Source organism: Mandrillus leucophaeus, unplaced genomic scaffold (genome assembly GCF_000951045.1).
Source record: "Mandrillus leucophaeus isolate KB7577 unplaced genomic scaffold, Mleu.le_1.0 Scaffold87, whole genome shotgun sequence".
In the NCBI taxonomy this organism is placed as follows: Eukaryota; Metazoa; Chordata; class Mammalia; order Primates; family Cercopithecidae; genus Mandrillus; species Mandrillus leucophaeus.
In genome coordinates this window covers 2818832-2833121 of record NW_012109474.1, presented here as the reverse complement: position 1 = coordinate 2833121, position 14290 = coordinate 2818832, and positions in this window count along the sequence as shown.

Genomic DNA, 14290 nt, shown 5'->3' with positions numbered 1-14290 from the left:
CTTTCTGTCTTCACCTTATTTGATTTCTCCAAAACATGACCCAGTTGACCATTCCTCCTTGAACTGACTTCTGTTCATGTCTCTGCTTTTCCACTGCCTCTCAGGCCATTCTTTTTCGTCTTCTTGGGCAACTGCTCCACTGCTGTGAGTTTCTTGGGATTGGTTTTTGGATTTGTGGCGATTTCTTTCCATGATTCTAAATGCCATCACATTTGGCTGGGTACAGTGGCTCATGCCTGTAATCCCAGCACTTAGGAGGCCAAGGCCAGAGGATCACATGAGCCCAGGACTTCAGAGACCAGTCTGGGCAACATAGTGAGACCACATCTGTACAAAGCAAAAAACCAGAAAAATGAGCTGGGTGTGGTGGCATGTGCCTGTAGTGCCAGCTGCTCAGGAGGCTGAGGTGGGAGGATTGTTTGAGCCCAGGAAGTTGAGGCTGCAGTGAGCCGTGATTGGGCCACTGCACTCCAGCCTGGGTGACAGAGTGAGACCCTGTTTCAAAATACATACATACATACATCATCACATTTACATCCCAGCACTGGTCTCTACCTCCAGACTCCTGTAGCAAACTCCCCTCCTGACTGTCTCACAGATGTCTTCTTAAACATGCCCTGAACAGTAACTTTTATATCCCACTTAACTAGCTCCCTCTTCAAGTTCTTCTCAGTGCCAGTAGCTCAACTCATAAATCCGGGCATTTCCCTAATTTCCATCTTCTCCCTCACTCTTCATCTCCGGTCCATCAGCAAGTATTATGAATTCTTCCAAGATATAAATACAAGCTCAAATACAACCATTTCTTCCCGTCTCCACTTCCACTACTGTGGTCTAAGCCACCAGAATCTCTTGCCTGGACAACCACAAGAGCTTTTAGAGGCTCCTACCTCCATTCTTACCCCTCTTCAGTTATTCTCTAAGAAGCCACCAGGAGCGTCTTTTAAAAACTCAAACTATGGTGACTCTAACATGGTCTCAGGCCACTCCTCTAGCTCCCAGTGTGTCACACAAATGGCCTTTCTTGGGACAGCTCGCACACCATGCTCTTTCATGCTGTAGGGCTTTGGCAGATGTTCTTTCCTGTGCCTTCCTGGGCCCGGGTCCTGCTCACCTAGTCTCACATGCTTCCTCTTCTATCAGGTTCTCTGTTCACCCTAAGTTCCTCTCCCTGAGACTTTCCATTGTAGCACCCTGACCTTTATGGAACTTTCCTGAATTCATATTCTCTTAGTAGTCCATTTACTGTCTCACTCCCTTATTAGACTGTAAATTCCATAAAGGCAAAGACTTCATGTGTTTAGCACAGCGCCTGGCCCATGGTAGATGCACAATATTGTTGAGGGAGTAAGTGAGTGGATGAATGGGTGAATGAATGGACAAATGATATTTGAAGAAATTATAGCATAAAAAATTGCTTAATCTTCAAAGGATTAAGATGACAGATAGGGGCTGGGCGCCATGGCTCAACGCCTGTAATCCCAGCACTTTGGGAGGCCAAGGCGGGTGGATCACCTGAGGACAGGAGTTCGAGACCAGCCTGACCAACATGCTGAAACCCAGTCTCTACTAAAAATACAAAATTAGCTTGGTGTGGTGGTGCATGCCTGTAATCCCAGCTATTCGGGAGGCTGAGGCAGGAGAATCACTTGAACCTGGGAGGCAGAGGATGCAGTGAGCCGAGATTGTACCATTGCGCTCCAGCCTGGGCAACAAGAGCAAAACTCTGTCTCAAAAAAACAAAAACAAAAACAAAAAGATAATGGATAGGAGGCAGGACTAGAGTACAGCTCCCGCTCAGACGGAGCATTGTGTAGAAGCTAACATCATGAACTTTTGCTCCAAGAACTATGGCAGGAACATACCAGGAAAGCTGAGACAATCCACAGACCCCCCTTGTGAAGGAACTGGATCACTGCTGCAGGCTCCCTGAGACACCAAAAAACTGTGAGTCTGCTTGCTTTTTAAATGGGAAGGCTCGTGGTCTGGGGCAAGTTCTCAGCCCTGGTCTCCGGCTGCCTGGAAATAGACTCAGTGCTGTTGGCAAGGCATGACCGGAATGAGACCAGCCTTTAGGACTGTGGGCTGTGTGGAAGCGGGGTGAAGCCTGTGACTGCAGGCTTTCCACCACTTCCCTGACGACCTGTATGACTCAGCATAGGCAGCCATAATCCCCCTGGGAACATAACTCCATTGGCCTGGGAACTACACTCCTATCCCTTACAGCAGCTGCAGCAAGCCCCACCCAAGGAGAGTCTGAGTTCAGACATGTCCAACCCTGCCCCGACCTGGGGGTCTTTCTCTGCTTGCTTTAGTAGCCGAAGACAGAAGTTATAATCTCTTGGGAGCTCTCTGGCCCTGCCCACTGCCTGAGAAACCTGAAAACCGGGATTCCCCAGGGGAGGTTTGCACCCTCCCTATAATACTGCAGCTGATGTGATCTTGAAAGCGCCACCTCCTGGCTAGAGGCCAACCAACACAAACCAGCACACTAAACCAAAATACAACCAAGGACCCTCACAGAGCCCACTTCACTCCCCTGCTACCTCCAACTGGAGCAGGTGCTGTTACCCACGGCTAAAGACCTGAAGACAGATCACATCCCAGGACTCTTTGCAAATGTTGCCCAGTACTAGCCTGGAGCCTGGTAGCTCCCCTGGGTGGCTAGACCCAGAAGAGCAAAAACAATCACTGCAGTTCGGCTTTCAGGAAGCCCTATTCCTAGAGGAAGGGGGAGAACACCACATCAAGTGAGCACCCCATGGGACAAAAGAATCTGAACAGCAGCCCTTGAGTTCTAGATCTTCCCTCTGACGCAGTCTACCCAAATGAGAAGGAACCAGAAAAACAATCCTGGTAATATGATGAAACAAGGTTCTTTAACACCCCCAAAAGATCACACCAGCTCACAAGTAGTAGATCCAAACCAAGATGAAATCTCTGAATTGCAGGAAAAAGAATTCAGAAGGTTGATTACTAAGCTAATCAGGGAGACACCAGAAAAAGATGAAGTCCAACTTAAAGAAATCAAAAACATGATACAGGATATGAAAGGAAAAGTCTTTAGTGAAATACATAGCATAAATAAAAAATAATAATGACTTCTGGAAATCAAGGACACACTTAGAGAAATGCAAAATGCACTGGAAAGTCTCAGCAACAGAATTGAACGAGCAGAAGAAAGAACTGCAGAGCTTGAAGACAAGACTTTCAAATTAACCCAATCCATCAAAGACAAAGAAAAAATAATTTAAAAAATGAACAAAGCCACCAAGAAGTTTGGGACTATGTTATATGTCCAAACCTAAGAATAATTGGTGTTCCTGAGGAAGAAGAGAAATCTAAAAGTTTGGAAAGCATATTTGAGGAAATAATAGAGGGAAACTTTCCCAGTCTTGCTAGAAATCTAGACATTCAAATACAAGAATCTCAAAGAACACCTGGGAAATTCATCACAAAAAGATCATTACCTAGGCACATAGTCATCAGATTACCTAAAGTCAAGACAAAGGAAAGAATCTTAAAAACTGTGAGGCAAAAGCATCAGGTAACCTATAAAGGAAAACCTATCAGATTAACAGCAGATTTCTCAGCAGAAACCCTACAAGCTAGAAGGGATTGGGGTCCTATTTTTAGCCTCCTTAAACAAAACGATTATCAGCCAAGAATCTTTTATCCAGCAAAACTAAGCTTCATAAATTAAGGAAAGATTCAGTCTTTTCCAGACACATGCTGAGAATTTGCCACTACCAAGCCAGCACTACAAGAAGTGCAAAAAGGAGCTCTAAACCTTGAAACAAATCCTCAAAATGCACCAAAATAGAACCTCCTTAAAGCCTAAATCTCACAGGACCTAAATAACAATAACAAAATGAAAACAAACAAACAAAACAAAAAAAAAACACAAGATATTCAGGCAACAAATAGCACAATTAATAGAATAGTGCCTCACATCTCAACACTTACGTTGACTGTAAATAGCCTAAATGCTCCACTTAAAAGATACAGAATGGCAGAATGGATAAGAATTCACCAACCAAATTTCTGCTGTCTTCAGGAGACTCATGTAACACATAAAGACTCACATGGATTTAAGATAAGGGGAAGAAAAAGATATTCCATGCAAATGGACACCAAAAGCAAGCAGGAGTAGCTATTCTTATATAAAACAAAAAGAACTTTAGAGCAAAAAAAGTTTAAAAAGACAAAGAGGGGCGGCACGGTGGCTCATGCCTGTAATCCCAGCGCTTTGGGAGGCCAAGGCAGGCAGATCACAAGGTCAAGAGATCGAGACCATCCTGGCCAACATAGTGAAATCCTGTCTCTTCTAAAAATGCAAAAATTAGCTGGGTGTGTTGGTGGGCCCTGTAGCCCCAGCTACTTGGGAGGCTGAGGCAGGAGAATCGCTTGAACCCAGGAGGCAGAGGTTGCAGTGAGCCGAGATCTCGGAACTGCACTCCAGTCTGGCGACACAGCGAGACTCCGTCTCAAAAAAACAAACAAAACGCAAAAAGGGACACTATATAATGATAAAAGGACTAGTTCAACAGGAAAATATCACAATCCTAAATATATATTCACCTAACATTGGAGCTCCCAAATTTATAAAACAATTACTACTAGACCTAAGAAATGAGATAGATGGCAACACAATAAGAGTGGGGAACTTCAATACTCACTGACAGCATTAGACAGGTCATCAAGACAGAAAGTCAACAAAAAATGGACTTAAACTATACCCTACAGCAAATGAACTGAAGAGACATTTACAGAACACTCTACCCAACAACTACAGAATATACATTCTACTCATTGGCACATGGAACATTCTCCAAGATAGACCATATGATAGGCCACAAAACAAGTCTCGGTAAATTCAAGAAAATTAAAATTACATCAAGTACTGTCTCAGACTACCGTAGAATAAAATGGGAAATCAACTCCTAAAGGAACCCTCAAAACCATGCAAATACATGGGAATTAAATAACAACCTGCTCCTGAATGATCATTGGGTCAACAATTAAATAAAGATAGAAATTTAAAAATTATTTGAACTGAACGATAGTGACACAACCTATCAAAACCTCTGGGATACAGCAAAAGAGATGCTAAGAGGAAAGTTCATAGCATTAAATGCCTATATTAAAAAGTCTGAAAGAGCACAAATAAAATCTAAGGTCACACCTCATGGAACTGGAGAAACAAGAACAATCTGAACCCAAATCCAGCAGAAGAAAAGAAATTAACAAAGATTAGAGCAGAACTAAATGTAATCAAAACAAAAAAATACAAAAGATAAACAATCTGGCTCTTTGAAAAGATAATAAAATTGATAGATCATTAGAAAGATTAACCAAGAAAAGAAGAGAGAAGATCCAAATAAGCCCAATGAGAAATGAAATAGGAGCTATCACAACTGATACCACAGAAATACAAAAGATTATTCATGGCTACTATGAACACCTTTATATGCATAAACTAGAAAACCTAGAAGAGATGGATAAAGTCCTGGAAATATACAACCCTTCTAGATAAACCAGGAAGATACAGAAACTCTGAACAGACCAAAAACAAGCAGTGAGATTGAAATGGTAATTTAAAAAATTGCCAACAACAACAAAAAAAAACAAGTCCACCAGAAAGGTGCACAGCTGAATTACATCAGAAATTCAAAGAAGAATTGGTACCAATCCTATTGACACTATTCCAAAAGACAGAGAAAGAGGGAATCCTCCCTAAATCATTCTACGAAGCTAGTATCATCCTAATACCCAAACCAGGGAAGGACATAACAAAAGAGAAAACTACAGACCAATATCCTTGATGAACATAGATAAAAAAAATCCTCAACAAAATACTAGTGAATCAAATCCAACAGCATAACAAAAAGATAATCCACCATGATCAAGTGGACTTCATACCAGGGACACAGGGATCGTTTAACATACAGAAGTCAATAAATGTGATACACCACAAAAACAGAATTTAAAACAAAAATCACATCATTATCTCAATAGATGCAGAAAAGCATTTGACAAAATCCAGCATCCCTTCATGATTAAAATCCTCAGCAAAATCGGCATAGAAGGGACATACCCTAAGATAATAAAAAACATCCATAACAAACCCACAGCCAACATTATACTGAACAGGGAAAAGTTGAAAGCATTCCCCCTGAGAATTAGAACAAGACAAAGATATTAACTTTCACCACTTCTATTCAACATAGTACTGGAAATCCTAGCCAGAGCAATCAGACAAGAGAAAGAAATAAAAGGTATCCAAATCGGTAAAGGGGAAGTAAAACTGTCACTGTTTGCTGATGCTGTGATTGTATACGTAGAAAACCTGTGATCATATACCTGTACCTAGGTATAGATCGTATACCTAAAGACTCACCCAAAAACTCCTAGAACTGGTAAATGAATTCGGCAAAATTTCAGGACACAAAATTAATGTACACAAATCAGTAGCTCTGCTGTATACAAACAGCAACAAAGCTGAGAATCAAATCAAGCTTTTATAATAGCTGCAAATATACTTAGGAATATACCTAACCAAGGAGGTGAAAGACCTCTACAAGGATAACTACAAAACACTGCTGAAAGAAATCAGACAACACAAACAAATGGAAACACATCCCATGCTCATGGATGGGTAGAATTAATATTGTGAAAATGACCATACTGCTAAAAGCAGCCTACAAATTCAATGCAATTCCCATCAAAATACCACCATCATTCTTCACAGAACTAGAGAAAACAATACTAAAATTCATATGGACCCCCCCCCCCAAAAGAAAGTCCACATAGCCAAAGCAAGACTAAGCAAAAAGAACAAATCTGGAGACATCACCTTACTCAGCTTCAAACTATACTACAAGACCATAGTCACCAAAACAGCATGGTACTGATTTAAAAAAAAAAGGGTACATAGCCCAATGGAACAGAATAGACAACCCAGAAATAAAGCCAATACTTACAGTCAACTGATCTTTGACAAAGCAAACAAAAACATTAAGTGGGGAAAGGACACCCTATTCAACAAATGGTGGTGGGATAATTGGCAAGCCACATGTAGAAGAATGAAACTGGATCTTCGTCTCTCACCCTATACAAAAATCAACTCAAGATGGATCAAAGACTTAAATCCAAGACCTGAAACCATAAAAGTTCTAAAAAATAACACTGGAAAAACCCTTTTAGACATCGGCTTAGGCAAAAACTTCATGACCAAGAACCCAAAAGCAAATGCAACAAAAACAAAGATAAACATATGGGACTTAATTAAACTAAAAAGTTTTTACACAACAAATGAAATAATCAGCAGAGTTAACAGACAACTCACAGAGTGGGAGAAAATCTTCACAATCTATAGATTCAGCAAAGGACTAATATCCAGAATCTACAAAGAACTCAAATCAGCAAGAAAAAAAAATCCCATCAAAAAGTGGGCTAAGGATATGAATAGACAATTTTCAAAAGAAGATACACAAATGGCCAACAAACATGGAAAAATGCTCAACATCACTAATGATCAGGGAAATGCAAATTAAAACCACAATGCAATACCACCTTACTCCAGCATGAATGACCATAATCAAAAAGTCAAAAAATAATAGATGTTGGCATGGATGTGGTGAAAAGGGAACACTTTTACACTGTTGGTGGGCATGTAAACTAGTACAACCACTATGAAAAACAGTGCAGAGATTCCTTAAAGAAGTAAAAGTGATCTACTGTTTGATCCAGCAATGCCACTACTTGGTATCTACCCAGAGGAAAAGAAGTCATATACAAAAAAGATACTTGCACATGCATGTTTACAGCAGCACAATTTACAATTGCAAAAATATGGAACTAGCCCAAATGCCCATCGATCAATGAGTGGATAAAGGAAATGTGGTATAGCTGGGCATGGTGGCTCACATCTGTAATCCCAACACTTTGGGAGGCTGAGATGGGTAGATCACCTGAGGTCAGGAGTTCGAGACCAGGCTGGCCAACATGGCAAAACCCCATCTCTACTAAAAATACAAAAATTAGCCGGACGTAGTGGTGCAAGCCTGTAATTCCACCTACTCCGGAGGCTGACGCAGAATTGCTTGAACGTGGGAGGCAGAGGTTGCAGTGGGCCGAGATTGTACCGTTGCACTCCAGCCTTAGGCAACAAGAGTGAAACTCCATCTCAAAAAAAAAAAAAAGACCTATTGAAATAAAAACAAAATAATAAATTGCTCAAAATCATACAGAAGTAGAACAAGTAGCTGCTCACACAATTTCCTTTACCCTCATCTCTCTCTATAGATTATCATGGAGTGTGTGTATGTCTGCACATACACACATGTGTACCTATGTGTTTTCAAAAGAGAAGGAGTGGAGAACTGGGGGAGATTCCAAAGATGTTGCCACCTGGTACTAAAGATCAACAGAAAGTGGGGTAACTATGGGAAATTTACTTCTAACCCATCTACATGCTATAGAGAGAGTTGGGAAATAAAGCCAAATGCATCAGAGGTTGCTCCTAGGATGACCAGTGAATTTATCATCCAAACCAGGTCAGTCTTGAAAAGTGAAAGGTGACATTATTAATAATCACCCTCGGACAAAAGGTATAAACTGGGACTGTCCCAGGCAAACTGGGACCTAGAGGCACTCTGAACCAAAGTGCATTGCAGTGATTCCACCTCAAGTTCAAGGAAGCTGAGCACATATATTAATTATGGATTTTGGGGTATGAAGATGATAAACTAGTTGGTCAGACTAGGATTCATTGAGTCCTTGACATTTGAGCACATGCTTGGAGGTGAAAGGTGGCCACACAGGTGTCTGGGAAAAGATCAGGGGAAAGAACCAGTGCCCAAGCTGAGGCAGGAGCATGCCAGGTGTGTTCAAGGAACAGCAGTCAGTGCAGCTGGAGCAGAGTGAGCGGGGTGCATGTCACGCAGAGCCTTGTAAGTCATTAGGAGGGACTTTGGCATTTATTCTGAGTACAACCAGGAGCTACTACAGGTTTTTGGGTAGAGAAAAGACATCATCTGACTTGCATTTCTATTGAAATGTTCTACTGAAATGAACTTCAGAGGGACAAAGTTGGAGGCAGAGAGGTCAATTAGGATGCTATTGCAGTCATTCAGGCTAAGGAATAATGGTACCTCAGATCTGGGAGTCTGCAGTAGGGGTGGTGAGAGGTTGTCAGATTCTGGATATATTTTGAAACAGTCTTGAGATTGTCTAATGGGTTGATTGGCTGTGAGTTGGCAGAGAGAAGTCAAGGATGATTCCTGGGCTTTTTGTCTTAGCTTTTTCTCTTTCTCCACTGAGATAGAGAAAGCTTCAGGCAGAGCAGGTTTTGAGGGGAGTTCAGACATTCAGATGGAGACGCCAAGCAGGTCCTTAGGTGAAGGAGTCTGGAGTCTGAAAGAATTTGGGATGGGGACATAGACTTGAGAGCCATCAGCCTATAAATAGGACTTGGTCAAGAATGGGTGGCCTCTGTCCTAGATGGATATAAGAAATAAAGATCGATTTCTCTTCTTATAACATTCCTAGGTTTTCATTTTTATGACTTTAAGAAAAATATGAATGAGAAAAAAAAACATAAAATCAAATATATCTGTATTGCCCTTTGGCGGACACCATCTCTTGCTCACTTTACACAGTTAAGTGCCATTTCCTTCACCTCCATGGAAAACATTTTGTAAATTACTAAGTTGAATAACTTAAAATATAGGATGGGAACATACATTTTAAAGGAATGCCTTTGTAAATGAGAAATCGTTTTTATAAAGTGAATGATGACTTTTCTTTCCCATTCTCTCCATTCTGTTTTTTATTTTAAATTTTAAATGTGAGTCCTGGAACTTCATTGACTGGGTGACTTGCAATAGTCCAGCAATAAGCCTGGGCACACCTTGTCCCCTAGGTGGCGCCTCAGGCTTGGGCTCCCTCGGTCACTTTCTCATCAGCATCTCAAAGAAGCATCTCAGCGAAATTGGCCTAACTCCTTCCTTCTCACTTCCTGGGACTTGAAGAGACAAAAGGAGCCAGGAGTAAAGAAACCTACGGTAGCAGGTGGGGCGCAAATGCCACACCTCCTGGCCACTGCCCCAGTACTCTCCACCAAAGTCACTGCCTTTTGTTTCTCCTCAGTGAAAATGCGCAGTCACAAAGCCCCCAGAGCTGGGGAGTTCGTGTAACACAGCCCCTGAGCCAGTAACAGACCGCAGGCCCTCCCTGAGGTGCTGAGCACCAGGGCAAGTGAGGACATGGAGGGACACAGCGGGGAGCATGGTCTGGAGCAGCAGAGAAGATGGGGTGACAATCATGGCACTCCCCACGCTTCTCTCCTGGAGCCCCTGGAGCCAGGGCGGCTCCACTTCCTCACCCTGGCCCCTGTACTTGAGAGTCCACAGCTGCCCCCAGCTGCTCATGTGCAACAGAGCAGGGCTGCAGGAGCTGCCTGTCTATCCCTCCTCACTTTCTATGACATCAGCTGATGGAGCTGTCACCAGAGAGGTCTGGGGGGCATGAGGAGCAGCAAAAAGACAAGTGTGGGGAGATGTGTGTCCTGTGCCCTTGTCTTCCTTCCCCACTGAGCTGCCCAGCTCCCAGGACAGGAGCCCTGCTGCAGACTCCGCTCACACAGCCTAGTGCCTCTGGTATGAGAGCCTCAGCAAAGAAACAAGCACCTGATAGATGCAAAACGTTCCAGGAGCACAGCCAGCATGGAACGCAAGTCCCCACCTGTCTGTGCTGCAGTGTCTACTCTCCGAGAAATCCACTAGTTACAATAAGTGAAAGCAAAGGAAGTCATGAGATAAGCTCCCCCAGAGCCAAACCCTGGACAGGTTCTCAGCACAGTCAGCACGTAGACGCATCTCAGAAGCTTAGACCTTCTGGTGTGTTGTAGAAACAAGGGGCATTGGCAGAAGTAAAATGCAGAATTGGATCTTAAACATGAAGTTCCTTGGGAGCCTTTTGAGTAATACAAGATCAAATTAGAAACCCCACAATGAAGGAACATGCTGATACCAAGAGCAAGCTATTCTAGCTACACACACACACACACACACACACACACGTATGTATTCCTCAGACTACATTTCTAGATTGCAAAGAAAAGCTACGTCCCCATGAGCTGAGGCCCATGGTACAGACGAGATGGAACTCATTCCATGCTGGCCTATAGGTTTATACCTGGTGTGACCATGAGCCTAGTGCTGGGACCCTACTCTGACCATCACCCAGGAGTCTAGGCCTGTGTCTTCCAGAGAGAACTAGCAGCACCCCCAGCCTTGCTGTCTCCCAATTCTATGCATCAGGTCATTACCCAGGCTGCTTTCTGGTCCCCACATGTAGCTCAGAGCCCTGAGATCACACGGATCTGCCCACTCCTGGGAGGAGGCAGTCGCCCCACTGGAGACATTCTCTTCCATACACTTCAATATGTCCATCATAGATGTGAATTCCAAGAGGATCTGGAACCCCCAGACTGTTGTTCTTACTGCACATGGTAAGTGAAGAAAACAAAATCTCCCCTGAAAAGACAATGGCTGAGACAAGACCATGTTATGAAGGATACATTTGTGTTTAGTCCCTTCGAACATTCTAATAGGCAGTTTTAGAACAAATAGGATGAAGTCCTCTTTACGTGGGTGCAAAGTAACTTTAGCAACTTGTTTTCACCAAGCAATAGTACAAGATGAAAACAGAAATATTCTTAAGACCAAAAACATTTAAACATTTCTCAGTGTAATGAGGGGGGGAAAAAAGGACTTTAAGCTATAGTACATAACTTTATACCTATGTTTAAAAATGCACATGCAGTTAATAACACTGTATTATATACTTAAAATGTTGAAGAGGGTAAATTTCATGTTAGCTTTCTTACCACATTAAGAGGTGTGGGGTGCGGCACCTAAGCACAGTGGTTCATGCCTGTAATCCCAGCACTTTGGGAGGTCAAGGTGGGAGGATCCCTTGAGGCCAGGGGTTCAAGACCAGCCTGGGAAATATATGGGGACCCCTCTTTAAAAAAAAAAAAAAACAAAACAGAGCAGATGGGGTAGGGTGGCACAAGCTGGGTGCAGAGATATATACCATTATTCCAGCTACCTAGAAGGCTGAGGCCAGAGGATCGCTCTCACTAACATAGTGAGACCCCCATCTCTAAAAATAAATAAATTTTAAATTGGCTGGGAGTGGTGGCTCATGCCTGTAATCCCAGCACTTTAGGAGGCCAAGGCAGGCAGATCACCTGAGGTCGGGAGTTCGAGACCAGCCTGACCAACATGGAGAAACCCCCTCTCTACTAAAAATACAAAAAATTAGCCAGGTGTGGTGGCACATGCCTGTAATCCCAGCTACTCCGTAGGCTGAGGCAGGAGAATTGGTTGAACCCAGGAGGCAGAGGTTGTGGTGAGCTGAGATCGCGCCATTGCACTCCAGCCTGGGCAACAAGAGCAAAAACTCTGACTCAAAAAAAAAAATTTTTTTTAAAGGGGATAGCCACGAAGAAACTTTTGGGAGATGATGGATATATTTATTACCTTGAGTGTGTTGATAGTTTCATGGGTGTTTGCATATGTCCAAACTCATCGAATTATTAAGGCACATATTAAATATGTACTTTTTGCATATCAATTACACCTCAATGAAGCTGTTACAAGAATTTAAAGTGTTCCCCAGCTGCCCAACAGAGTCACTGTAACCCTCTCCCGAAGAGCTTGACTTCAATTAAGCAATTTTACATCCTGAGTTCAAAGACATTCAAAGAAAGAACGTCAGAGCATGGATGACCTGGGGTGGCTCTCATTTTATAAAGCATCAGAAAGCAATAAAATGAAAAGAAAATGTGAGCTGCTTGAGTGTCCCTGAATAAGCCTGACCCTCAGAAGCCCCTCAGGTCCTCCAGGACTGTGTCCTTATCACGAACAGCAGACAGCAGTGTAGTGTAGTGTAGACAGCAGACAGCAGTCCCATCTGCTCCCTGTCTACACTGGAGTCAATGCAAGAAAGGGAATTCCTCTGTGTATTTCGTTTCCGACAAGAGACCAGCAGGGGTGAGAAAAAGCTGAGCAGGTGGAAGAAAGGAAGGGCATTGCTTCCATAGATACGGACTGAGGGCCACTGAGCAGAGAGGGAAGGACGCAGAAACCAGCTGCTAGGGCCCTGGCTCAGGGGACATGCAGTGTAGCCTGTGGTACGGACAGGTCACCATCGAGTCCATAGACACAACCCCCAAAACTTCCAAAAGGTGCTCCTGTGCCTCCTGCACAGGTCTGGGGCATGAAGGTCCCTTCCCTGAAGGGATCATATCCTATCTGGAAACCCATAGAAAAAGCCCTGACATAATTAAAAGTGCAAGACTGTCGAGAACCAGACACTCTAAACTCTGAGTCAGAGAAGGGAGAGGTCAGGTCACCTGAGGAAGATTTTGTTTGGTTGTTTCTTGTGTCTTTTGCCTTTTTGTTTGTGAAGAGGTTTGCGTAGAGGAGGTGGGCTCTGAAGGGCCTCAAAGGATGAGAGCCCCTCCTGAAGCCCAAGGCTGTGAAATGTGTACCTCCTGGTGGGAATGCTGGGCCCAGGACTGCGGCTACGGGCTCCTCCTGCACACATGCTGCAGGTGATGGGCTCATTCGGAGCCTCCGCCCTCTCTTCCGGGATGTCGTCAGGTGGACGCCCCCAGGCTGCCCCATCTGCAGTGTGTAGACAGTGCAGGTCTCAGCAGCTGCCCCTTCCCCACTCCGGGCCCTGCTCCATGATTTGTCCCCTGCCCCCTAACTGGCTGAGTACCTGCCCTGGGAAGAAGCAGGAGATGAGGCCGAACCCTCCCACACACGCAGACCCATCGATGGAAGGTCCACTGCCCATGGCAGCACCCAGGCCCCACCAGGAGCTGGCTTCGCTCAGTCCAGGGCTCCTTCAAGTCCTGGGCATCCTGCCAGGCCTCATTCCCCGCATGCTTAGTGAACACCTTCCAGTAACAATACAAATGGGGAGAAGGGCACCTTAGGAACATTCCCGTTAGTTTAGCTACTTCTCAAAGGAAGGAAAAAATAAACATGCATGCCGACAAAGCGGCTATGTTGGCAAGGAGGGAGTGTCAGAGACTCCCTTTGCCGTCCACATGGAATCCCATCGCTTGAAGCCTGGTGGGTCTAACTCCCACTTTACAGCTGAGGCTCCTGAGACCCAGAGAGGGAAACGGTCTGTCCAAGACCATGGCTCCCATCAACAGCTGAGCTGGGCAGAAGGCAGGTGCCCTGAATAACCGGCGGGAGGCGGG